Source organism: Brachycentrus maculatus, unplaced genomic scaffold (genome assembly GCF_059751285.1).
Source record: "Brachycentrus maculatus isolate JH-2025_06_01 unplaced genomic scaffold, ASM5975128v1 h1tg000126l, whole genome shotgun sequence".
NCBI classification, from domain to species: Eukaryota; Metazoa; Arthropoda; class Insecta; order Trichoptera; family Brachycentridae; genus Brachycentrus; species Brachycentrus maculatus.
In genome coordinates, this window is record NW_028280879.1 from 1,120,684 (window position 1) to 1,148,111 (window position 27,428).

Consider the following 27,428-nt stretch of genomic DNA (forward strand, 5'->3'; position numbering starts at 1 on the left):
GACAAAACGATATGTGATAGATGTTCAAATGGTGAATTAAGGAAAGAATGCTGATTATGAATAAGGTTGAGATGAGCAGTATCGAGGAAATTAAGAAAGGTTTATTGAGATGATTTGTACATGCTTAGCAAATGAGTGAGGAAAGAATGGTGAAACAAATTTATCAGGTGAAAGTAGCTGGAAATAGGAGCTGAGTACGGTAAAATATAAATATTCATTGAAAATAAATATTATGGGTCTGTGACCAACATAATATGTACAATGATAAAAGAAGAATTAACTAATAATAAATAACATATTATTTTTTACATCTCATCAATGATGAAGAAGAATATGGAAGTTTGGGCATTTACGGGGCTGACGACCGTCATAGGCTGGCTTAGCTCACCAATTCTACCCATTATAGACAACTTCACTTCTCAAATTCTTGGAAGTTCCATATATATGAATTTTGAAACATTGTTCTTGAATCACTAGAACTTTCCTAGAGACTCATCTATCGGTGAGATGAAAAGAAGCTTTTTTTTTTAGCAGAAACTCTTTTATCATTATGTAAGGTCCGAATCCTGGATTGTAATCACACACATAAGAAACGCCAGAAAATATCATTTTCATTTTTGTTATTTAAGCTTATAATTTGACCAGATAATTTATTCACAGCATTTTGAGTGTGTCCGAATACTTGTTCACCAAATCTGGATTATCTCCAATTACAGGAGTTATTTTCATATTATTTTTTGCCATCTCATCAAAGATGAAGAATAATATGGATGTCTGGGCATTTACAGATTTTGTGAACAAGTATTTGGACACAGTCAAAATGATGTGAATAAATAAAATTTCATTAAAATATTTCTTATCCTTGTACAATGGAAGCAATGCAATGAAAATGAAAGGAATGTTATCATTGACTTTCTGGAGTAGAAAAAAATAAAAATTTGGCCCAGAAAGTTACCGATATTATAATATTGTGATATCTGTGCATGAAAATTGTACAAATGCTGAGAATGCTGGGGTGCACTAAAATCAGTTTTACCAAATAAAAATCTATCAGCGAAAGCTAAACTGGCAGTACACAACGGAGTTCTGGTTCCAATCCTTATGTATGGAAGTGAAACATGGAGTTGACAAAAGAAGGATGAAAGCAGACTGAATGCAGTGAAATGCTATCCCTCAGACGAATGTGTGGCAAAACGATGTTTGATAGATGTTCGAATGATGAAATAAGGAATGAATGCAAAGCTGAGATGAGCATTATCGATAAAATTAAGAAAGGTGTGTTGAGATGGTTTGGACCTGTGGAACGTATGAGTGAGGAAAGAACGATTAAACAAATTTATGAGGCGAATGTAGTTGGAAAAAGAAGCAGATGAAGACCGAAGAAAACTTCAGGAGGCACAGTCAGGTATGTAAAATACTTGAAAGCGGCCGGGTCAGAAGTCGTAATAATCGTTGGGTATGTATGAGGAGATGCATGAATGTAGAAGAGGCGAAGAATGTTTGCCAAGACAGAGTGGTGTGGCGTTCGATTCTCTCTGCCTACCCCTGCGGGGAAGCGGCATGACGGAAAGTTAGTTAGAAAATTGTATGATTCTACATTTTTTTTAGTTTTTCTCTATGCCCTCAAAAGGTGCACTCTGAAAAAATGGAAAAATGATAGAAGAATTCCAAATGTGGTGCAATAGTTGCTTGAAACATCATGAGTTGGGAGATTTCAAAACAAAAAAAGAGAAAAGGTATACAAACTAAGACAAGAAAACTCGAGTAAAAGTACTCAAAGTGTCTTAAGAGACACTTTTTGAAGAAATACGAAGTAAACTTTATAAAGTAAAACAACTTTGTTTTAACCAATTGTTATTGGTTCACTTTTTCCAACCGATTACTTAGAGTTGATTAATAATATCGTATAACAATCATAATTGGGAATAATGTTATAATTCTCATGGAAATTCAGGAGATATATCACCACAACATACTGATAACATTTAATTTATCTAAAATAGCAATTAGTATCCCATTTACAATATCGATAACTGTTTAAGCCAAATTAATAATATTATCAATTTTTGGTATCAGTTGAAGGAGGTTGAAGAAACGACCATATAACTTGAAATTTTAACAAAACTGTTTATAATATTTATGAATATACTCCTAGAAATAAATTGTAAATAAAAATACATAATTTTTTTTTGACATCTCATCAAAGATGAAGAAGAATATGGAAGTCTGGGCATTTACGGGGCTGACGACCGTCATAGGCTGGTTTAAATGATCACTTTACACACGTGTAACATTCACCAATTCCACCCATTATTGACAACCACACTACTCAAATTCTTGGAAGTTCCATATTTACCCGCTACACTTAACTTAATATTTACCCGCTTCACGGCATCAAGTGTTGTTTTTGCATTTTGAAGAAAAGGTATTGTATAATTATTTTTATAAATATTTAGGTAAAAAAAACATTTAGGTTTTACCTAAAAAGACCTATTGCACATCAAAAAGTTCAATAAGGGACTTGATTTTATTTTTAAAACATTGCACTATATTTTTAAACTTTAAAAACAATATCCTGAAAAGCTTTTTTGATTTATGACGTTGTTGAAAGGAGTGAGCGATATCACAATTGATTAAAAAAAAAATTGGTATTAACCGAGTAAAACTTCGCTTAAAAATAAAAAAAGCTTCTCCTCACAGTGACTGCCTACTCAATTATAAAAGAAATTATACTTAATTAAATTTCGGCATCCCTTTTGTGGAGTATATGGCATATTTGAATCTCATTTAGGATCTCCTGTCAGCCACTAGCCTCTAATCCTGTTAGGTTCGCAGTACGTAGTTCAGATGGGAACTGTCAGGATTGCACGTCCTGGGCGGCGAAACCTGATGCCTTGCAAACGAGACAACTCGATTAAGGCTCTCGGGGATGTGTATTACTAACAGAATCGCCTTTTGTCGGCAACTGTCGTAATCATGAGTCGCTGGTTGCCTTATTAACACGCTACTTACGACGTCAACCACTAAGCGCCGGAAATTCGACGATACATCAAATGCAATGTAAATGGTAGCTGTGGGTTTTTGTATGCAGAATATATACTCGTGTAATGTAAGTTTTTTTAAAAATGTTTATTTCATTGCTGTTGTAGTGATTGTCCTGATGAAGAGACGTAAAAGTATTGAAAAAGGGAGACAAAACCTCGGTGAGTGGTTGTATTCTAATATTATTGACATTTTTCCTAAAAACTTATTTTTAATGTTTATTTCTTTCAACATTTTGAGTGTGTCCAAATACTTGTTCAAAAAATCTGTTATTTATTTATATAAATTTATTTATTTCATTTTTTATTGATGTTTGATGTTACTTAAATACCAGTATTTCTTAAAATCTACTGTGACATGTGTTTCGATGCAATCCATATTATTTCAAACACCGTATGGTGGTAAACGGTGTTTGAAAATGATGCGGAATGCATCGAAACACGTGTCACAGTAGATTATAAGAAAAAGTGGTATTTGCCAAGTAAAAGATTAATAAAAAATAGATAGATTTTACCACAAAGTGACTGACGAATCAATTAATGAAATTTATTTCTTTCATTAATTTATTCGGGAGTCAGATTGCGGTAATATCTTTCCCTTTTAAACTATGCTTTTACATGGTGAAAATCACTTTTTCATATAATCTATTGTGACACGTGTTTCGATGCATTCTACATCATTTTCAAATGGTGTTTGAAAATGATGCGAAGTGCATCGAAATATATAAAATATTATGGTTTATTTATGACTACTAGTTTCGGAAGCTTAACTTCCATCGTATTAAGCCTTTGCTTTCCATTTTTCCTTTATTTTCAAACTTCGCCCCATTGACTAACCCCCTCCCCACAACTTGCCCCTCTCCTTGTTTATAGAACAGTTTTTTTATTTTAGTTATTATCAGACCTGACGATGGAAGTTTAGCTTCCAAAACTAGTAGTCATTAATAAACTCAAGTGGTATTAAAATAAGTGTTTATTTAATCATTTTAACATGTCTTACCACAAAGTAAATGCCGAAATAATAAATAAAATAATAATTTGTAATTATGTGTATGATGACCATATGAATAAATTAATGAAATATATTAATATATTTTAGGGACATCTTTTTTTTAATACTTAAAATATTTATAATAATTATCACATTAGGGATAAATTCTGTTTATAAGTGTAATAAACTAAAATTTAACGTTAATTTCTATTTGTTTTAAAAAAAATACAATTGATGGTAAAAGGGTAATTAAAATTCACGTTGTTTGAACAAATCGGTGGTTATAGCTTTGTAGCTTTTCAAGCTTTTCAAAGGAAAATGGTCTCAAAAGGTTGGGTGGGAAAAATAGGCCAAGCAAATACAAATTGTTTACGTTTTACCTTTTTGAGGCTGAGGTGATCATTAAAACACGAAAACTGCGGTTTAAATTAAAGCATTTAAATTATTAATGAAATGCATGAATGAAAGTACAATAATAGTCCTCGTAAAAAAAATCAACGCCTTCTGCTGAATTTAACGATTTTTTAAATAAATTTTTCGTGTTTGTTATTAATGTTTTACAAAAAATAATATGAAAATAACTCCTGTAATTGGAGATAATCCAGATTTTGTGAACAAGTATTTGGACACACTCAAAATGTTGTAAATAAATTATCTGGTCAAATTATAAGCTTAATAATAAAAATGAAAATGGTATTTTCTGGCGTTTCTCATGTGTGTGATTATAATCCAGGATTCGGATCTCACATACTATAAGAGTTTCTGCTTAGTAAAAAGCTTCTTTACATCTCACCAATAGATGTCTCTAGTGAAGTTCTAGTGATTCATGAACAAGGTTTCTAAATTGGTTCATATATATAGAACTTCCAAGAATTTGAGTAGTGCGGTTGTCAATAATGGGTAGAATTGGTGAATGTTACACGTGTGTAAAGTGATCACTTAAACCAGCCTATGACGGTCGTAAGCCCCGTAAATGCCCAGACTTCCATATTCTTCTTCATCTTTGATGAGATGTCAAAAAATAATATGAAAATAACTCCTGTAATTGGAGATAATCCAGATTTTGTGTACAAGTATTTGGACACACTCAAAATGTTGTAAAAAAATTAATAGATTTTACCACAAAGTGACTGCCGAATCAATTAATGAATTTTTCGTGGTTGGAGTAGTTAAATACTAAAACGAATCGTATCATTAATTAAGCTTTTGTTTAGACATTCCTTTAATTTTAAATAATTCATAATGTTACTCGTTTTCAACTACTAAAAACTGTGAAATTGATAATCTTGTTTTCTTCTTTGGCATGATAAAGTATTTTAAAAACTTGAATGCAGTCAGTTCAGGAGTCGACAGAGAGAATAATCGGCATGTATGTATGCGAAGATGTATAAATGTAGAAGAGGCGAAGATTTTGTGACAACGACAGACGTTGTGGCGTTTAATTCTCTCCGCCTATCCCTGCGGGGAACCTGCGTGATGGTTAGTAAGGCAAAGAATGTGTGCAAAGACATATTGATGTGGCGTTCTATTCTCTTTGGCTACCCCTGCAGAGAGGCGGTGTGATAGTTTGTTAGTTAGTTATGAGTGTCCAAATTTTTTTCACATTTTTTATTATTTTTGCTTGAGTTTTTTATATCAAGATTTTTTTAAATTGACATCTCAACATAGATGAAGAAATTTATGAAAGCCTGAAATATTTACCATTGTACTCAGTTTTGATACTACTCAAATTTCATAATTTTTATCGAATGATATTTATTATACGTACTTAATAGAAAAAAAATATTTCGTTTCGTTTACGTTAGTAGTCGTTTCATAATTTCCGATTTTTAATTTGATTACCCCACTACGGTTCAGGCAAAGTCGCTTATCAGGAAACATTATTTTTTTCATTTTATTTTTCAAAACTTCGAAGCCATATTTATATAAATAAAATAATTAACATCGAATAGTGGATAAAATAATATAATTTTAATCCATAAAATACGGATTATCCAGGGGTTTCATTATAATAAAATATATTAAATCATCAGCCACAATTTCGGATACGATTGTGGAACTAATTATATTAATCCATGTCATTTCCACCCACTCGGTTTCATCAAAATTGTAATATAATTTTGAAAGCTATTATGTCGGTATTCATGGTATAATTGTTCCACGTCAGATTCATACCACAGAATAATGTAACTGTTATAAATCTAAACGTCAAATAAATTATTAAACGTCAGTTGGTTTTGGGGATTGTTTTTGAACAAGAATTCACTACAAACAGAAACTGTTTTAATTTTTTAATCCGTTACTAAATATTGTTTTACACTGAGTAAATGAATTTTAATATTTTTAACACTTATTTTTGGAGTACATATTTTTTAATTATTAAAATCGTTGAAAAATCATTAAATTTGAATACCGATATTTGAAAAGTATCAATGAATATTTTGAAAAAATAATTAACAATATTTAAGTTTTAATTTCACATTATAGAAACATTAAATTTGTTCATATTTTTTAATAGACAAAATATTAAATTAATTTAAAAGATACGAGAGTTAATCATGCATATAAATGTTCGTTTTAAAATAAAGTAATTTTAAAATAAAGTTAAGTAAATAGGGTAATTTTGTTTGAATGCGTTAAGTTATGAAATGACATTTTTTAGGGAAGTCGTCGTGTTCAATTTTAACATACTCAAAATTGATCTCATTAGAGAGTTTTTTTTTTATACCTAAAAAATCAAATTAGTTATTTATTATTTGTTATTTAACAAAAAGTCAATACTAAAAATAACGTCAATGTGATGTTGTGAGCTTAGACAACCATTGACCACCAATTATAATAAGCAACTGACAAGAAATTGACCCGTTACTTTTTTACCCACAGTTTGACGATATCAAATGTACTAAAATTCACTCCAAAGGTGTGATGAGATGGTTTGGACATGTAGAACGAATCAATGAAGAAAGAACGGTAAAACTAATTTACGAGGCAAATGTAATTGTAAAAAGGAGCAGATGAAGACCGAGAAAAACCTGACACGATCAAGTATGCCAGATACTTGTCAGGTAAGGAGTCGAAACAATCGGCGGGTGTGCATGAGGAGATGCATGAACGTGGAAGAGGCGAAGAATGTCTGCAAGGACAAAGTGGTGTGGCGTTCTATTCTCTCTGCCTACCCCTGCGGGGAAGCGGCGTAATGGTTAGTTAGTTAGTTAAATTCACTTCAATTACTATAGCTTTAAAAAACTACTGAACGAATCATTTGAGCCCTTTGTGGTTTGTGTGAAGCTTTGTGAAAAATTTGCGTCCAACCATCATATTGAAATGGTTCCCGTTCAGTCAAAGAACTTTATAATTACTACACAGATTACTAAATATCAATGTTGTCAAAGTTTGATAGCTGGAATTCGATATTCGAGTACATGTATATGCAGCTCAAAGAACTAGCGAGTAGTTCAGAGAATAACTCTCTTTTCATGGCACAATACAGTTATTAATGAGAGATACAGATTTTAAAGGCTTTGAACCGTGTTTACACCATTTTAGATTTTAAATAGAAGAGCATTCATGAAATTATTTACTATGATACTGAAAATCGTAAAGTCTGTCGTTCAAATTGAAAACACATATTGTGATTGTAAATATACAAGTTTCGGTTTATTTGTTTACATCAATTAAGACAAGTTTTATTAATTAAAGCATTTTTATTGTTAGTTTTTTTTAATTTATTAATTTTTTATTTTCCTATTATTTGTGTGAATATTACGTCATAGTTTATTGTAGACACAAAGTTGGGTAAATCGAGTATTTTAGCTACATTCTAAATATTGTATAAATACATCCTGGAATTTTTTAGGTGAACAACTTTTTCCGTCTAACTATGGAAAATCCTGTTTGCGTTCACGTCAATTTGGGGAAATGTGACTGAAAAATAATGACTTTTGGAGACCATTATTTTTTCCTGGAAAATTCTATATTTTTTGTGAATATTGGTATTGACACATTTTTGTTTTCCGCACTACTGATTTTATATCAGATTTTTTTTTGCTTTTCCAATTCTAATATTACCTTTTCTAACCATTATACTTGGGAATGATCATCAATTTTTTTCCTGTGTATGTATTTTTCTTTTTCTATAGGGCAGTAGTTACCGTATGATGCTACCATACTAGAGGTTTAAGGTTTCATTCCCAGGGAGAACGCAATTATCTTAAAGTTTTTTTTTACTTATCACCCAGCCTTCATACAAGTAAAGATCAAATGAATATTGCATCAAATATATGCAGTTTCCTATGTACCATTGGATGTGGATAAGGGTCAGATGCAGTAGTACATATTTTTGTTTATTAATTTTTATATTTTAATTTTTAACATACTATTTATCCTTTATACTCGTCCAATAATTGATTATCAAATTACCAACTATGAAATTTAATTAAAAAAATCAATTATATCTTAATAGTGAATCGTTTATTTATTTACGCAGATCAACTGAACCAAACTGACAAAAATTGTAATTTTTATATATAATATATACATAAAAAAAGTATTTTCTTTGTGTGTGCGTTAGTCTTTTCGTCATTTGTATAGCTATGATTTAAAGTACTTGTGGCAGTAATCAATGTGGAGTCTATTGGTCCCACATTCTAATCAATAATGGATATAATAAACAAATAAGTAAAATAACAAATTAATTAATCTATCGAGCTGTTTATTTCACTGAAAAACATACAATTTTTCACAAAAAAATCATGGAAGCTGCTAGTCAATTCATTTAAAAACAATATTGGTAAATATCAAAACCACTCTCATTGATTTGATGGATTTATGTATAAAGCGAGTGTTTGTATGCTTAAAAGAAAAATACACCCTTGGAGTTTTCCATTACAGCTTTCAGAGGGAATGTTATGTTAGGTTCGTGATTTAATTAGTCCGTTACGTGTTTGCTTGTTGAATGAAAGTATGTGGTAAAGTTCAAGTTAAGCTTTAATGTACAATGTTACTTTTCCGTATAATGTATTACCTCTGACCTCTCTCCGCATACAATGTTCCAAACAACTGCATCGGATCAAAGTTGTGGTAACTTTATATAAAAAAATAAAACCTTTGCATAAGACCAATGGTTGAGTGAAACCAAATCGTTATTGATATAATAAGACTGGTCTAATGATGTCGGTAGAGATGAAACACGGTCACTGGTCCAGTAAAATTAAAATACTAAAATCCAAATAGTTGTGCATAACTTTGAAAAAAAATTGATTGATTGATTGCTTTTACAATGAAGAATTTAAAAACGAATATATCTTTAAAGATACTAATAATTATTTTTATTCTTAAAATATAAATTAGAGGTATTTTTACATTGCTGATATTATTTAAAAAAATTAAGTCTCCGCTCGATTACGATTGATTTTATACTTATACACTTAATATGCAAATTTATTATTTTTAAATTCATGCGCATGAATTTTCGGGCTCATTTTGTTATAATTATTTAAATTAAATTTAAATGTGAACCGTGATGGAAGATTAATTTTAAGAAATAATATTTAATTTACGAGTTTTATTTTTAAATTTTACGCTGAAAAGTATAAAACATTTAAAACCTGAATCAATTGATAAATTTAATGTTTTCAATGTAGCTTAATTTAAGTTGGCTTCCTTATTTTCTGCTGTCGAAATAATGCATCTCTCAATATCACAGAACTGAAGGTGAACATTGACCTGAATTAAAATGAACAACCGCCAAAAATAATTAGAGTTCGAGGCTAGGTAATTGAATGAAAACGATTAAATGTAAAATAATTTTGACTTTTACGAAAGATTTTAAAAGTGAAATCAGTTACTGCAGTCTAAAAATAACATTGGTTTAGTAAAATTTAAAATCAACTTAAATGCATCGAACGTAATCATAGTTTTTCTATATTCTGCGTGTATCTTTTTTAAGAATTGTAAAAATTTTTTTGGAACATATTTTTAATGAAAATAAACATCCCAACAGAACTTTACACGCATTAACTGTAACTGTGTTCGAACAATTTTTAAGTAATTTTAGTTTTTGCTTAAAATTTCGTTTCAAAAATAAATCCAAACATAAAAAACTCTTTATTTTGTAATATTAATTAAATAATATAAAATTTTTAGTGATTCAGTCATTGTTTGGTATCTAAGATAAAATTATAAAAAATAAATCGGTTTTGCTGATACTCAATGAAAAAAAATTATGAAACGCATATTCTTTATTTGATTTAATTCAAGATATATATTAAGATGTATTAGGTGTTTCAATAGAAACGAATTATCTATTTATAAGAAGAGAAAATTCTGAGCATGTACAGAGATTACGACCTGGCATTGACTGGCTGAAGTGACTTTGTATACTGGGTAAATTCCACGACACTGCCAGTTTTAACGCCTCACCTTTAGTAAGAGAGGGAAAATTGTTTATTTCACTAATTTCTTAACAGATATGAATTGAAATAAAAAATGTTATTTTATGATCAGAATGGTAAAGGTTACCGTGAAAAATAACCGTTTAAAGTGAATAATAAAAAATCAACCCAACCTAACCCAACCAATGCTAGGTCGTAAGATTTGTAGATGCCAAAACTTACATATTTTATACGTACCAAAAGAATCTATGTCTTTTACAATTTACACTATGTACCTTTGATTTATTTAAAATACTTTTTAAAAAAATCACTCTTTAATACTCCTATTAAAACATAGAAAATATGAATAATATATCAAAATCAAAAGTAAAATGGAAGGTAATTTGTTAAATAATTCATGCGTTTTAAAAATCTACTTCCGGTTTGGAGTTTTGTTGGATCAACTAGCCTAATGGTAAATATTTTGCATCCGCTTATGAGAAGGGGAACACAGAAATAACTATTATTACTCAAATAAGTATAATTTCATCATATTTATTATTATTATAAATATTTATTTTTGTTGATATCTCATCAAAGTTGAAGAAGAATATGGAAGTCTGGGCATTAACGGGGCTGACGACCGTCATAGGCTGGTTTAAATGATCACTTTACACACGTGTAACATTTACTAATTCTACCCATTATTGACAACCACACTACTTAAATTCTCGGAAGTTCTATATATGTATATGAACCAACATTGTTCTTGCATCACTAGAACTTCACTAGTGACATCTATTGGTGAGATGAAAAATCACTATAATTGGAGATAATCCAGATTTGAGACCAAGTATTTGGACATACTCAAAATGTTGTTAATATTTTTTATTGTTTATTTAGACACTGGATTATTCACCCATGGATGATAATTAAATATGATAGGTATGTCAACTCATCTATCGTTTTAATAAAAGAAGATAGAAGTCTGAGCATCACCGGGCTTATGACCTGGCATTTAGTTAGGTTGAGTGATCACTCTATGCACTTGTGTAACGTTCGCTGTTATTGAACATATCGCTCACTCCTTTCAACAACGTCATATATCAAAAACTTGATTTTTCAGGAGATCGTTTTTAATGTTTAAAAATATAATAAAATGTATTAAAAAGAAATATAAAGGCACTTATTGACCTTTTTACTGTGCAACATATCTTTTAATGTAAAACCTGACTATTTTTTCTCCATTTGAAAAATGTTCAGTATATTTTAAAAAAATACTGAAATTATACATGTTCTTCAAAATGAAAAAACAATACTTTCTGCCTTGTAGCGGGTAAAGATTAAGTAAAAAATATGCCATTTTTTCTGGGATATAGTACATTTTCTGGGTATTCTGAAAACACGCATAACTGAAAATTGTATATATTTTTGATATATGACGTTGTTGAAAGGAGTGAGCGATATATGTATATCCGCAGGTCCTGGCATGCTCAAGTTGAGATATCTATCATTATATTAATTTGAAGGGTGTTTCTGCAATGTCCAACAGTTATTTGATTATTTTTATATTTTCTCTAAAGGGTAAGTCGCCTCTTGAAGGAATTTCAAACTTATCTCATGAACAGCTTTATCTTATGGCGAAAGCTTAAAATTCCTTGCCATCAAATATTCAACACGTAAACAATGTGTAATCTGTTTGTTGTACGTGATGAAACTTGTGTTTGTAATATAATATTTTGACGTTAAACTTTGTCTCTCTCCTGGTGCATATGAGGTGAAATCTGGAACATGGATGATAGAAAAACATACGAAGCTTATATTTAATTAAAAGCCAGCAAAATGAACTTGTTAATAAACCGGAGGACTGATGAGTAACTGTTATATTTTGAGTTAAACCCTATTGAGATGGTCTTTGTTACATTTTCTTGGATTAGTTAATAGTGAATATACCATTTAATGAGTTTTATTGATATAAACGACTAGTTTCGAAAACTTACAGATATTTTCATCTTCTGGTAAAAATTAAAACAGTTTTAAAAAAAAAATCAACATTTCATTCCACAAAGGTAATGTCGAATCAATAAATAATATAAGTTTTTAATGTTATACCAAATATATAATAAGCTATAAATAAGCGAGAAAATTGTGCCCGGAATAGCGTTATTAGCTTATCAGCAATCGAATTATTCCTAAGCAAGGCGAAGGCACAAACTACAGAGGATGACTCCCTTTAACCTACATGGACCAAATTATCTCCGATGGAGAGAGGAGGAGACTGACCATGAAAGAAGAAAATCAATCGGATGATTCAACAAGAAGATTTGGATGAAATATGTATTTTCTTCTAACCCTTGTCCATACTTTATGGTGAATAGAGCACTTCTTCTTAATAAATGTAATAAATGTAACCATGAAGAGGGCAACAGGTTGTTGCCGAAACTAGTTGGTTAATAAAAATATGAGTGGATCAGAACACAAAGTATTTTTATTTCTCGAAATAATATATCAATGTGATCCACAAAGTGTATTCTTTCAATATTCAAAACACTTCTTCTTCTTTATCTTGTTGTAGGCCTTGTGGCCTGTTTTTAAGAGGGATTAGCCTCCTGCGATGTCGATTCCCAGCTATCGACCCATCTCTTTGGTGGTCTGCCCGGGAGTCGTCTACCACGAAGTTGGCCGTACAGTGCGATGTGGGGGAGTCTGGATGGTTCCATTCTCCTCACATGCGCATACCATTGTCTCCTTCGTTGCCTTCCCCACCTAACGACATCTTCGATCTCGCATATTTCCCTGATCCTGGCATTTCTTATTCTATCTCGAAAACTCTTGCCTGATATGCTTCTTAGAGTCTTCATTTCTGACACTCTAAGCGCGTTTTTTGTGGCAACGGTGTCCGCTCTACTTTCGATCCCATACGTTATGATGGGTCGGACACAAGTTTTGTAAATCTTAATATTGCTGCCGATCTTCATCTCAGGGTTTTTCCATATGGCATTGAAATAGAGCACTGCATTGTTTATAAACAGTCCTGACCGTTAAATTTGTGAACCAATGAAGAAATACATAATTAGTCTCGCGCTTCAGGTGTATAAATAAAAGATTGAAACATTACTTACATTTTTTTGACCCTCTTGAAATTGAACTTGCTACTTGCAGCGTGATAGCTTAACATGCTGACCACTACACTACATGACGTATAAAAAGCTTTAAGATGTACGTAAAGTGTACATATATGCATGTTAATGGAAAAAAAAACCCACACACAAACACACACACTCAAAAAAATAATACAAAGAAAAAAAACTATTTTATCATTCGTAAGCCCTCACTCTACCACAATTTGATACCTATTTTTAATAATGAGCCGCTTAGGCACAAAGAAAAAGTGTGAAGTTGAAGTATTTTTGTGAAAAAGAATAAAAGAGTTTCTACTCAATAAAAAGCTTCTTCTCATCTCACCAATAGATGTCTCTAGTGAAGTTTTATTGATTCAAGAACAATGTTTCTAAATTAGTTCATATATATATATATATATATATATATATATATATATATATATATATATATATATATATATATATATATATATATGTATATATATATATATATATATATATATATATATATATATATATATGTATATATATATATATATATATATATATATATATATATATATATATATATATATATATAACTTCCAAGAATTTGAGTAATGTGGTTGTCAATAATGGGTAGAATTGGTGAATGTTACACGTGTGTAAAGTGATCACTCAAACCAGCCTATGACGGTCGTCAGCCCCGTAAATGCCCAGACTTCCATATTCTTCTTCATCTTTGATGAGGTGTCAAAAAATAATATGAAAGATTCATACGTTATGTACCAATGTTCCAACTAAATTGACCTTCTAAGGAAATAACTGCATGAATCGTGTGTGATAAATATATTAACAATGTAACATGCCATGCATACCATACACAAATAACTTCGTGAAATTGATTTCTCGTAGTTCTGTTTTGTATCTGTATAATTCAAGAACCTAGCTCCTTGGATTTCTTACATGGATTATAATTCCTTTGAATTTAAATTTCAAACGCGTGCGTAGTAGATATTTATATCCTGAAATATATGGTGTAAGGCGACAGTCGACTGTTATCTGCTGGTGTTCGAATATTTATTGTTATTTGATTTCAGGTTGTAATGGTGTCTGAGCACACAGACTGCATAGCCGTTATCATTATTAATTAAATAAAATCTTGGGTGTAAAACTTCCGAGTTAGCTTACGAGATAAAACGCCCGCTTCCTGTATTTGTTGATTCGTTTATTATTAACCAATTGTTGTCTCTTCTAAACACATAATGTCTTGTACATATATGTTCATAGTATAACATCCGGAATCATGAAAAAATGGGCTACTGCGCGAATGGTTCATTGGTCGATTAGTTTAAGTATATTTTTATTTATTTAATTGATTTACAACTTAAATATCAATTCCAGTAAAACAAGGAGTTATATAGATAGATATTTCGCATAACGATATACAGAGAAAGAAAGAGAAAGACATTCACGTTTGAGTCAGGACTTTCGCGCTAGTCAAAACAAAAAATGTTTCGTTTAACGAGTAAGATTCTGGAGCGAATTATTCTCGTTATGAGAGATTCCACTGTAATTGGTTGGGTGCATTGAGCGCGTTTACGCGTTCTCCAAAGCTGTGCTTACCAAGCCAGTCACATAAATTTAGCGCGTAAACGCGGTCATCTTTGTGCTTGTTTCTAGCCTATATCAAGCATTTATTTTAAAATATGGAACACAGAAGTACCTAAATAACGCTCTTTTTTTCAACAACGTCATAAATAAATAAATAAATGATTTTTGAGGAGATCATTTTTAAGTTTAAAAAGTATTAAAAATAAATATCAAGCCACATATTTAACTTTTTACTGTGCAATAGATCATTTAAGATAAAACCTGAATGTTTTTATCCATTTGAAAAATATTGAGTATATTAAAAAAAATACAAAGCAATACCTTTTCTTAAAAATGAAAAAATTAACACTTTCTGCCCTGTAGCGGGTAAATATTAAGTTAAAAATAAGACATTTTTGCTAAGATATGGTACATTTTTTGGGCATTATGAAAACACGCACAACTGAAAATTGACGATTTTTGATATATGACGTTGTTGAAAAGAGTGAGCGACATGTTATCTTATACCACGCAGTGTATTAATGGTATTTGATACGTCTTCATAACATCCGATAAATATATTTACGAAAAATGTTACTTTCTTAAAATATTACAGCCTACGGGATCTTAATAATACCTTCTGGCATTTAAGAGCTAAAAATGATTCTATTGTCATTTATTTTCACATGTATTAGATTGCGTACGGAAAAATATTGAAAACATCTCAAAAACCTGTTATTTTCAGGACTCGACGAATCACAAAAATATTTTTATCATATTGACGATAATTCGGGAATATACGACAACCTCACAGTGGTACCTATATTTACATATTTGATACTTAGGAAACGTTAAATTTACGAACTCAGAGGAGTTATTAATAAACCATGAAAAGCCACAGTACTCTCTACCTTATGAATGTTTTAGTTAAATTTGACATTTGATATCTTTAAAAAGGAGTTACTTTCACAAATTTTCTAACCATACTGACAAGTTGATATTAGCTTTTACGGTTCTACTTCATAATATTATTTGGCTTGAAGACAGAATAATAAGTATATTAAGTTTAAAAGTTTATAAGTTAGGTTAATTTTTTTTAAAGCTAAGCGAATTTTTCAGATTTTTGTTTTCAATACTACATAGTAGGGTACCTACATATTTTTTATTATTTAAAACCGCCTCCGTGGTGTAATGGTTACAGCGTTTAGCTACCGTGCTGGAGGTCCTGGGTTTGAATCCGAAGGGGGGGTGAAAATAAAAATTAGTGATTTCTAACTAACTAACTAACTAACCATCACGCCGCTTCCCCGCGGGGGCAGAGATAATTGAACGCCACATTACTCTGTCTTTGCAAACATTCTTTGCCTCTTCTACATTCATGCATCTCCTCATACATACTCGATGATTATTACGACTCCTGACCCGGCGCTTAGTGATTTCACACTCTAATATTTATTTGATATTATTCTGGACTGGTTCCCAAAGCGCAGGAGTGATCACCTTGCCTTTATGTAAGTAACGATCAAGGTAACACTATGTCAATACGATGAAGGGCCCTATACGTCATTGGACGCGGATTAGCGTAAGAAGAAGAAGAACACATAATAAAAAAAACGGATTAAAAAGACTTGAAATATCAATAATAATCTCGGTAAACCTCAAAAATAAGCTAGAACTCAGAATTTTTGAACAAGGATTGAAAGATGCATGAAATATTTTAATAGCGTTGAGTGCATAAAATATTTCACTAACAAGACTTCATGAAGTAAAAAAGATAGGCGATGAGTGGAAAATGGGGATGTTCCCTATATATATGAAAAGAGAAGAAAATACGATGGACACAGTGGAGTGAAAAACGATTAAGGTCGACCACTCCAATAATTCCGAGTAAAATGTAGGAAAACGTAAAATACGGCGTATTCTTACATATCGCTCACTCCTTTCAACAACGTCATGTATCAAAAATCGTAAATTTTCAATTGCGCATGTTTTCGGAATGTCCAGAAAATGTACTATATCCCAGCAAAAGCGGCATATTTTTAACTTAATATTTACCCGCTACAGGGCAGAAAGTATTGTTTTTGAATTTTGAAGAAAAGGTATTGTTTAATTATTTTTTTTAAATATACTTACTGAATATTTTTCAAATGGAGAAAAAACCTTCAAGTTTTACCAAAAATGATCTGTGTACAATAAAAAGTTCAAAAAGTGGCTTGATATTTATTTTTAATACATTTCATTATATTCTTAAACTTAAAAAACGATCTCCTGAATTTTTTTTTTATAAATGACGTTGTTGAAAGGAGTGAGCGATATGTTTGACACTAAACACTGCTTACTACCAGTCCTGGAACCAGTACTAGAAGTCTACTTTTCCCGATTGCATTATGTTGGAAATGGGACAGCTCTCTTTACGTTTTTTTATTAAAGCTTTACTTAGATTTCTACTAAAGAAAAACCTAATAAATCCTTTACCGCAACCCAATGGTGCATAGGGCACTGCTTCATATAAACGCAGTGTTATCTCGATCGATTACACATGAAGGAAAGGTGATCAGCCCTTCACTTCAGGTACCAGTCCAGTGTAATATTGAATAAATATTAGAGTGAAAAAATCACTTTTATTTATTAAACCCCCCTGGGAATCGAACCCGGGACCTCCAGAAAGGTAGGCGAGCATGCTGATCATTACACCACGGAGGCGGACGAGAAGAAAGAAAAACCTAACTTTTAAAATATAAGAAGAATTTTCAACGTAGAAAAAACAAGAAACCTCATTAGCTGAGTTGTTACGATAAAAGTGAGATGCTAAATTCAGGAAGTAGCAATTGAAATATCTGAGGGTAATAATATCAACAAAAATACGACCGGTCCTTAAACGATACAAATGATTTATTTATTGATTTGGCGTTTAATTTGTAGAACTCCATTTTCATTTATGTATTAATTTTAAATCAAACACAGATTTTTTGAGTCTACTAAGTTGTATTTTATTAACAAAAACACATAAAAAATTATATTGTAACAATTGTTTCGCCTTGCATAAAATACAACTTAGTAGACTCAAAAAATCTGTGTTTGATTTAAAATTAATACATATTTTAAGATACAAATGATTTTTAATCGCCTTATAAGTTATGTCCGTATCTGATCATTCTGATGTTTCAATGATGTAGCATACTACGAATAAAATTAAAGAAATGCTTTTATGTATGAAGAATTATTTTAAATTGAATTTCATTTCCTCCAAAATCTCTGTCAATATTGTTATTGGTTTCAAAGTAATTGAGTTATAAGATGAAAATAAGATATAAATAACATGAAACTTTGTTTAAAAATCACTATTAATATTTTATTATAACTTAATTATAATGTCTTTCGGTTTCGAAGCTAACCGCTTCTTTATCAAGACTTGATAATGAAGCAGTTAGCTTCGAAATCGGTAGACGTTATAATTAAGTTATAATAAAATATTTATAGTGATTTTAAAATAATATAAAATTTTAATCATAAAATGGAAAATCACAAAGTTAGTACTTCAAATATAAATAACATGAAAATAAGATGTTTTCCCATTGTACAACGCTTCAAACGTAGGTATATTATTGAAAATATAAAAACGAATTAATGAATGCTATTTTATTTTGATTTTTTTTTCAAAATATTATTTATTTTCATCCATCACAAGATTTTTTCAAGTATTATTGTACCAATTTCTATTCAATTTAAATAAATTTACACCTAAATATTTTTTTCAATGTTTTTTTTGGCTGACCTATGATTCATACTACGAATAAAATGAAAGTTATGCTGTTATGTTTTAAAAATATATACATATATTAAGAAACATTTCTTGCCATTTTTGTCAACATTTTTCAGTGTTTGAAAGTAATCGAATTTAATGATGAAAATAAGCTATTGTGTAAATTAAGAGTTCGGTAATATAACACTCTCCTTATCATTCATTGTTCACTTTGTGTAATACTTCTTAAAACCACTACTTCATCACAACCGGTTTCGGAATAGGCTTTCCAACATCAAGTCGAATGTAGACTATACTCAACGTTTGGGCTGTTGATTGATTATTTATTCCGAAATTGGTAGTTATGAAGAAGTATCATACAAATGAACGATGAATGATTAGAAAAGTGTTGAAAATAAGCTGTTCGTCCTATGTACCGTAGCACAAACGACACACCTTGTACATATTTGGCATGCATTCAGAACATTTTTTGACCATACGAGTATATACAAAAAAGATAAATCTATTAGGTTATACTTTCGTTAAAACAATTGACAACAAACCGAGATCAGCCATACTTAAACCATCTATCATTTTGAGGGTTATTTATAATTTCGACCGGTTTCGAAGCAGACAGGCTCTTCCCCAAGACTCGTAATACTAAAAACTATATATTTTATTAGAAATTTAATATTTGTCACTTTAAAGGACTTGGATAGAAATCTCATTTTAATTTTTCGTACTGAAAGGTATTTAGTGATAGACAAAGGAATCAGGGATGGACAACAAGTGGGAAATTATTTTACATTTTTTTTAAAGATCTTAAAAGGATAAATATCATTTTGAAATAGTAAGACCTGACGGAGAAGCTGTACGTCTCGAAACCTATCGAGATTATTAATTATTAAGTTTTAAAAAAAGGTTTAAACATGTGGAGAAAATAAATGACGAGAGATTGACTGAAAGAGAATATTTGCAAATGTGAATGGAAGTACAGAATGATGATGGCCAAAAAAAGTTGGCACGCAAAAATGAAATAGAAAATGAAAAGGACACTGTTTCAAACATTTTAAATTTCAATTTTACTTGGTAAATACCACTTTTTTCTTTAAGTTTATTGTGACATGTGTTTCGTTGCATAACCATTTGAAACCATTATAAAACACCGTTTTAAAACATCAAACAACACACATTAAAACATTGAAAAACGTGTCACAACAAATTTTAAGAAATAATGGCATTAAGTGAAACTTGATTTCCAAAAAAATGTGTCCACAAAACTGATTGTTGAATCAATAACAATAATAATAAATGTCTATTCCAGCTTTACTAAGTGGTGGGTGAAAATGAAATTAAAAATTACAAAAATTAACAAATTAAAAATTAAAAAAATAAAGAAAAGAACAAATCAATGAATGAGAGCTTTCAATTTTCATTATTACAAGATTTTTTTTATTACTTTCAGTTTATATTTTATTCATTATTGTCGGAAGAAAAAAGACATTAAAAGTTTTATAATTAAAAGCTCACCGTTCGGAAGACTCCTGTTCTCGACTCGGCGAAGGATCATCCTGATCAATAGGCATTTTCTAATTAATTTATTAATCAAATTAATTTATTAGAACGACTGACAATACTTTCTATTGGCATTGAATATTCTTGAAGTTCTTTCAAGAATTAAATGTTCAAAACATCATTATCACATAACATATCATAAAATAAATAGTATATTTTCAATCACACAATTTTGAATGTAATTCGATTTAATCGGATTTTTAAAAAAAGCTTTTGAATACTTTATTCAAAATACGATCAAAGCTTAAAGTCTACAAGTTCAAAGTCCGCGTCTACACTATTCGACTAATCAATGTGGGAGCAGTTTCAAGACTGAATAAAAAGTAGCTGTATTGCCAATTTTAAACTTAATACGTAGACTTTAGCAGGCGTCGATGAATATATACAAGCAAAGATGTCACATATACTATTCAATACACAGATATTCAAGGTTTACTCGCGGAAATTATTGGTTCAGGACAAATATAACTGATAAAATGTTCGCTTGTTTGGTTTTAACCGAGTCTTTGAAAGTTCACGACCGTAATTACTGGCTATTAATTTAAATTATTTTTTAAAAGACCAATTGAAAATTAAACCTCGGTTATCGAAACCAGGTAACCAAAATACCTTTACATACATCTAACTGCAAAGTTAAAAAGACCTATGTATAAATAAATATGTAACTGTTCAAAATCGCAATCCTCATAAAGTTACAAGCTTAAAATTTCCAAAACATGGAATTCCAGTAAGTGCATTTCTATCTATCTCTATAAGTAAAAATGAAAACGCTATAAATATTTTAATATGACTTAATTATAATGTCTACCGGTTTCAAAGCTAACCGCTTCTATAGTAAAGTTACATTAAAATATTTATAGTGATTTTAAAACAAAGTTACATTTTAATAATAAAATGGAAAATCACAAAGTTAATGCTTCAAATTTAAATTATAAACATGAAAACGTTCGTTCAAAATCTTCAATCTCCTAAAGTAATTCACCGGTGACCGGTGTTTTTACCTGTGTGGTTGATGGTGGGAAAGAAAGATATTAGTCTAAAAACTAACTAACTAAACATTACATACATTCCTCATACACACACGTCAATTATTCCGACATTTTTTTGAGAAATGAATTGAATGTAATATTATCACAATGTACATATCATGTTTTTGAATTTAAAGTGTGTGTGTTTGACCACCTCCGTAGTGTTGTGGATAACGTGTTCGGCTACCATACCAAATATATCGGTTTAGATGTCTAGGGGAGTTGAAATAAATATGTGATTTTCACCCTAATGTTTGTTCAATAACACTCTGAACTGGTTGGTACCTGTAGCGCCAAACTGATCACATTTCCATTATGTAATCTACGTTCAAGATTACACTGCTTCCACACAATGAAGTGCTCAATGCACCATGGGTATACCACAAGTTGGAATATGAGCAAACAAGAACAAAATAATAAATAAATATTGAAATAGATGCTTTGAAATGTAATAAGTTTTGTCAAATAATCGTTAACTGGTAAAGTAAGATACATTAGAGCTGAAGATCCTATGTAGATTGGCGTTAAGGACCTATATTGAATTATATTCGTTATTCGTGCTCCTTTTTATTTAATTAACGTAAAATACAAGCGTATAAAAGATAACCAAAGGCAAGTTTTAATGACGTGGAGTATTTTCCAAGATAATAAAGATATCATAACTAGAAGTAATATCAAAGCTTTGATAAAATAATGATGGAAAATAATTGGGGAAAATAAATTTAATAAGCCAAAGTATTTGATCAATTTTCAAAATAATTATACTGGATTTTGCTCGTTTGACTGAATTAAACTAGTCGGTGATAGGTCATAACTTAATTAACTTAACGTGTAAAATTCACCCGTCTATTCATGAAAATTTTAGAAAGTATTTTGTGTCCGGCTTCGCTCGAGATTTAAATAGTTGTAATTTTATGAAATCGGGAATAAAAATTAATGTTTAAATTAAAAGAGAGTCGCGTACTCTCCAGATAGGATAATCTTAGCGGTTATCCATTGAAAAAAATAAAAAGCTGTGTGACAGCAGCGAAATATGGTAGCTGATAAAATGGCATCTTCAGAGACAGATTAAGAAAAGCAAGAAGATTTTAATTTAAAAACATATTTTTACCTCATTTGGCAAGATTCCGCGATACAGAAAGGAATTCTGGGATAAGAGAAATATGCGAGATAGATGATGTCGTTAGATAGAGAAGGCCAGGAACAAGACAATGGTATGCACATGTGAGGAGAATGAAACCACCCAGACTCTCTTACATTGCATTGCATAATTGCATTAGTAGATAACATTTTACTATTGAAGTTGCAGAAGTGTTGGGAAAAGAACTGGACACAACGCTAATGATTATGAGTGGTGATTTCAACATCAATTTCAACTCAGACGAAGCTTAACCATTGCTCAGATTTTTGGATGAAAATTCAAGCAAAATTGAACACAGACAAATGTCAGTCTACCATCAAATCGGACACTACCATCGACTAAGTATTTTCTCGGCATTAAGAAAATTTGCAAACTAAATTATTTGTATCATAATTCAGTTTTCATTTAATCTAGAATAAAGAGGATAAATTAATGAAAATTGATAAGAAAATAATTTTTCTAAGAATGATGTTCTTAAATTAAATTCTACGATACCTTTTTCCTATCCAATGTAAAGACAGCAATGCACTAAATAAATGTTTCTAGAAAATTTGTAATTCTTATGTTCGTGAGTCTCACCCATATTTTAAACTTCAATAATTATACTAAAGCTTTATTTACCTTTATGTATTTATTTACAAGACTTTAACAAAAAATACATTTGTACAGATCTTTTTTCCAGAAATCTGGAGAAGGCATTGATTCCCACCTTAGAATACAAACAAGTTGAGTTACGAATAGACTAGCAAACAAAACGACATTCGTAACCCAAGCTCTAAGTGTATATTGGAGACGTGTAAATGTTTAACATTGTATTTAAACATGTCCTGTGTAATGAGTATTTATTTGGATCCTCAAGTATTTATTTGGACTTGGGTGCTGTTTATCTTACCCCCTATTACGTTTGTAAGCTCCTGTAAATTCGTTTACAGGAAAATAATAAAGTACCAACAAAAAGTAAAATGATGTTTTATGATAGGCCGTTAAACGTGGACTCTTGAGTTTCAACAAAAAACGTCTCTAGACATTCGAAATATGGATATTTGGAAAAATCCTTTAAATTTCTTCAATAATAATTATGAACAACCCTTACGTTCTCTGGGCTACAGAATTACAGAACACAAAGCACAATTCAGAATGATGGATTTTCCTTGTCACGTTCTAAGGGATAATAAAAATATACGAGTTTTTCAGCTGGATCTCAAAGGTCTATGTTATAAAAAAAATACCGTGTAATCTTAACACGCTCTAGAATTTCACTAACTTCAGTTCTAAAATACATTTCTAAAATAAGAAAAAAATGGATCATAATGCTAATAATTTTTTTTTTCAATTTGTAGACTATTAGAAAACAACTAAACTGTAAAATAAGTCGAATATTATTTTCAAAATCAAAAAAATAAGTATATGTGTTTTTTAATTTAATTAAAAGTTAATTTCATTTTAATTTAATTTAAAGTTAATTTAATTTAATTTAATTTAATTTAAAGTTAAATTCAATGACCTAAATAAATTTTTAGTAAAAAGATAAATTATTTGGACACATTTTGCTTTTTAATTTAACTCTAAAAATGCTAGATTATATCACCAATCTAGATAAAAAAAAATAAAAATATAATGACATTTAAACATTTAGACGTCTATGACAACATTTTCCAAGCAAAAATGAAAAGAACTTTGTCATAGTAAATGATTACGATTTTTTAACAAAACGTAATCAATTACTATAAAGTAATATATAAAGTAATATATACAAATGAAATTCAGTAAGAATAAAAATAATAAAACATTTAATTTTCAAAAATATAAAATACTCATACTGTAGTAAACCTTTGCGATCACCATGATCATTACCAAGAATATATTACTAAAAATAAGGATAGAATAAGACTGCCATGTTAAAAAACCGAGTCACGACATTGTTTAATGTATAAGGGTTTGAAAATGTATGATGACGTGCCTGAATGTATGAAGAATGAAAAGAGTCTGAAAGAATTTAAAAATAAATATTTTGATTACTGTAAAAAGATGTAAAAATGTAGTGTAAATAAAAGTTTATATTAATGTGATATAAGCTAATTAAAAAAAAAATAAAAATTACCGTGGTAAGACGGTATTTTATATATTCGGTAAATAATATAAAAAATCCTTCATATGTTAACAGATTGACTCGTAAATAAGTTAACTTTCAGAAGGTTGTATCGTATAGGTGGTTAATTTAATAAGTTATCCTGGTTCTGAGTATAATGATTTATACAAATTTCAAATGAATTCGAAGAAAATCAATAAAATTAAATAAAGAAATGAGAAAAACTATAAGTATTCATATTTATTTTCAATACCTTTGTAAAAGAGAAAGTTGTTTCCTCTTTCAATGAAAAGTCTAAGAATTTTCCAGGCTAAGTAACAATATCAACCATTCATGCTTTGCAAATAAATGTATTCAATACGTGAATACATACAAAAGTATATTTGAACAGGTTTATTTACATAAAAAAAAACTTTTGAAATTTCATTAATATTAAATCTTTTGAACGATGAAAAATAAAATTTACAAAGAACATTAAATTATTTTCCTGTCATTTGCACATAAAATAAAATTATATAATTTTCTCCTTTGGTTTTGATAAAATATCTAACATGTATATGTTTCTTTAAGAGATAATTTTTTAATGCTTTTCAGTGTGACGTCAATTTACATTATAATTAATTAATTAATTTATTAATTTATTAGCTATTTTATAAAAAAAAATCAGTCAACTTATAAATCAATTAACATCTAAATATATTTTTTAAATTGATACGTTAAGGGTTAACGAAAAATTTATACGAAATAATTATTTGGGTAGAAGTATTGTAACTTATTTTTAATTCATAAACTTCGACCTGCATTTAAAATCTCTATCTTTTTTAAGTAAGCTTTTGGCGGTGATTCGATAACTAATAATTTGACAGGAATCTAGACTGAAATATCAAGGACGCGTCACTTTTATGAGAAATATTTTGTTACAAGATGGAGAAGAAAGATATAAAGTAATGAGAAAAAGAAAGAGCGCCATATATCCGATGCAAGGGGAGTAAGCAAAATAAAGCGAAGTTAACATAATGATGCAAAGCGATAGAATAAGTAAGCGTTTCGCGTTTGGGCGTTATAGATGTACAAGTCTTTAATATGTTAGGTTTTTTCAAATATTTTTATGAAAATACCAGATTGAACTTTCAATGGACCCTTATCAACAGTTTTATAGATATCTCATCCCCCAAAAAAAGTTTTTAATAAAACATTTGTTCTTTAACTTCGTGGAGTTTATATTAACGAGTAACACAAAAAAGGTATTTATACCATTCCAGTAACAAAATTTCACATTTGAAATTTAACATAAATACCTGGATGAGGAACGGGAGCGAGGAAAAGGGAGTGATCAAAGCTTAAGTCAAAGACAAATTATGTGAAAAAGGGACACACCACGACATAAATATCGACTTACTATGTAAGCATTATCAGTGATGACAATTTCAAGTATAACATTCCCATATTCTTCGTTGACCAATTTTGATGAACGATAAATATAGGAACCTTGTTTAGAGTTTGTACTACTCGTGAGAAGCGCTAGGGTGTCAGTTGTCTGGTAATCTTACCGGGAACTCTAAAACTTTTACGTTCCAGCAATCTCGACTTATATACTATATTTCAATTAATGCACACGAAAAATATTTTCAAGCGTTTAATAACAGATAAAACAATTTGTAAAGAATTTTACATACGTATAATTCTCGTACAATTATCTATCATCGAAACGCCGCACAGTGCGTTATATTGGCAATCTAGCGGAACTTTATTATTTTTTTTGATGGCTTATATTTTGAAAAAAAAAATTATTCCAATAGCAAACAAACCATTTTACAAAACTGTTTATTTATTTTTGAATTAAATCGTTCCGAAAAATACATAAACGTATCGGCGGCGCGCCGCCTAATAACTTTCACTTTTAAAAATGGCTTTTTACAAAACCATACACCTCCGCGTTACTTTCGCAGACTCTTCCAGAGATAGATATTTTCAGATATTTATTTAAGATATTTTCTTGAATTTTTTTTGCAGATGCTTTATGGCACATTTTGTAAACTTTATAAAATGAAACAACTTTGTTTTAACCACTTTTTATTTATTTATTGTAGTTGTTATTTGAAGTTGCTACGCAATGCACAGTAAAAATAACATTTCGGAGTTTATAAAACGTATTTTAAAATCATATTTTTAAATCACATTTTCATATGGTGTACGGAGTATGTGGAAGTTTTTAGTAAGGGAATGTAGAATAATTAATTATGAGTATTTTAATGTTTTAGAATTTAATAAACCCTGACAATGACACTAATAATAATAATAATAAAAGTGGTTAAAACCAAGTTTTATACTTTTACAAAGCCTCTTAGATAATAACGACCTTTAAAATAACATAATTTGGAGCATACCATAGACACGTTGAACAAATGTTGAACTGTTATAACTTGAACGCGTTTTTGTTTTATTTTTTGTTAAATATTCGTAATTGTAGAAGTATCAAGTGTATAAATAATAATAAAATAATAATCCCTTACCGCACCCCAATGGTGCATAGGACACTGCTTCATATAAACGCAGTATTATCTCGATCGATTACGCATGAAGGAAAGGTGATCAGCCCTCCACTTTAGGTACCAGTCCAGTATAATATTGAATAAATATTAGAGTGAAAAAATCACTTATATTTATTAAACCCCCCTGGGAATCGAACCCGGGACCTCCAGAACGGTAGCCGAGCGTGCTGACCATTACACTACGGAGGCGGACTAACTTAGATA

At 30.0% G+C, this 27,428-nt stretch overlaps 1 protein-coding gene across 4 annotated transcripts in view; it reads right to left on the reverse strand.

Annotated features, from left to right (window-relative positions):
* The window catches only part of Ae2 (anion exchange protein Ae2), a 204,196-nt gene that overhangs the window by 35,850 nt on the left and 140,918 nt on the right, over positions 1-27,428 (reverse strand). The window lies entirely within an intron of this gene.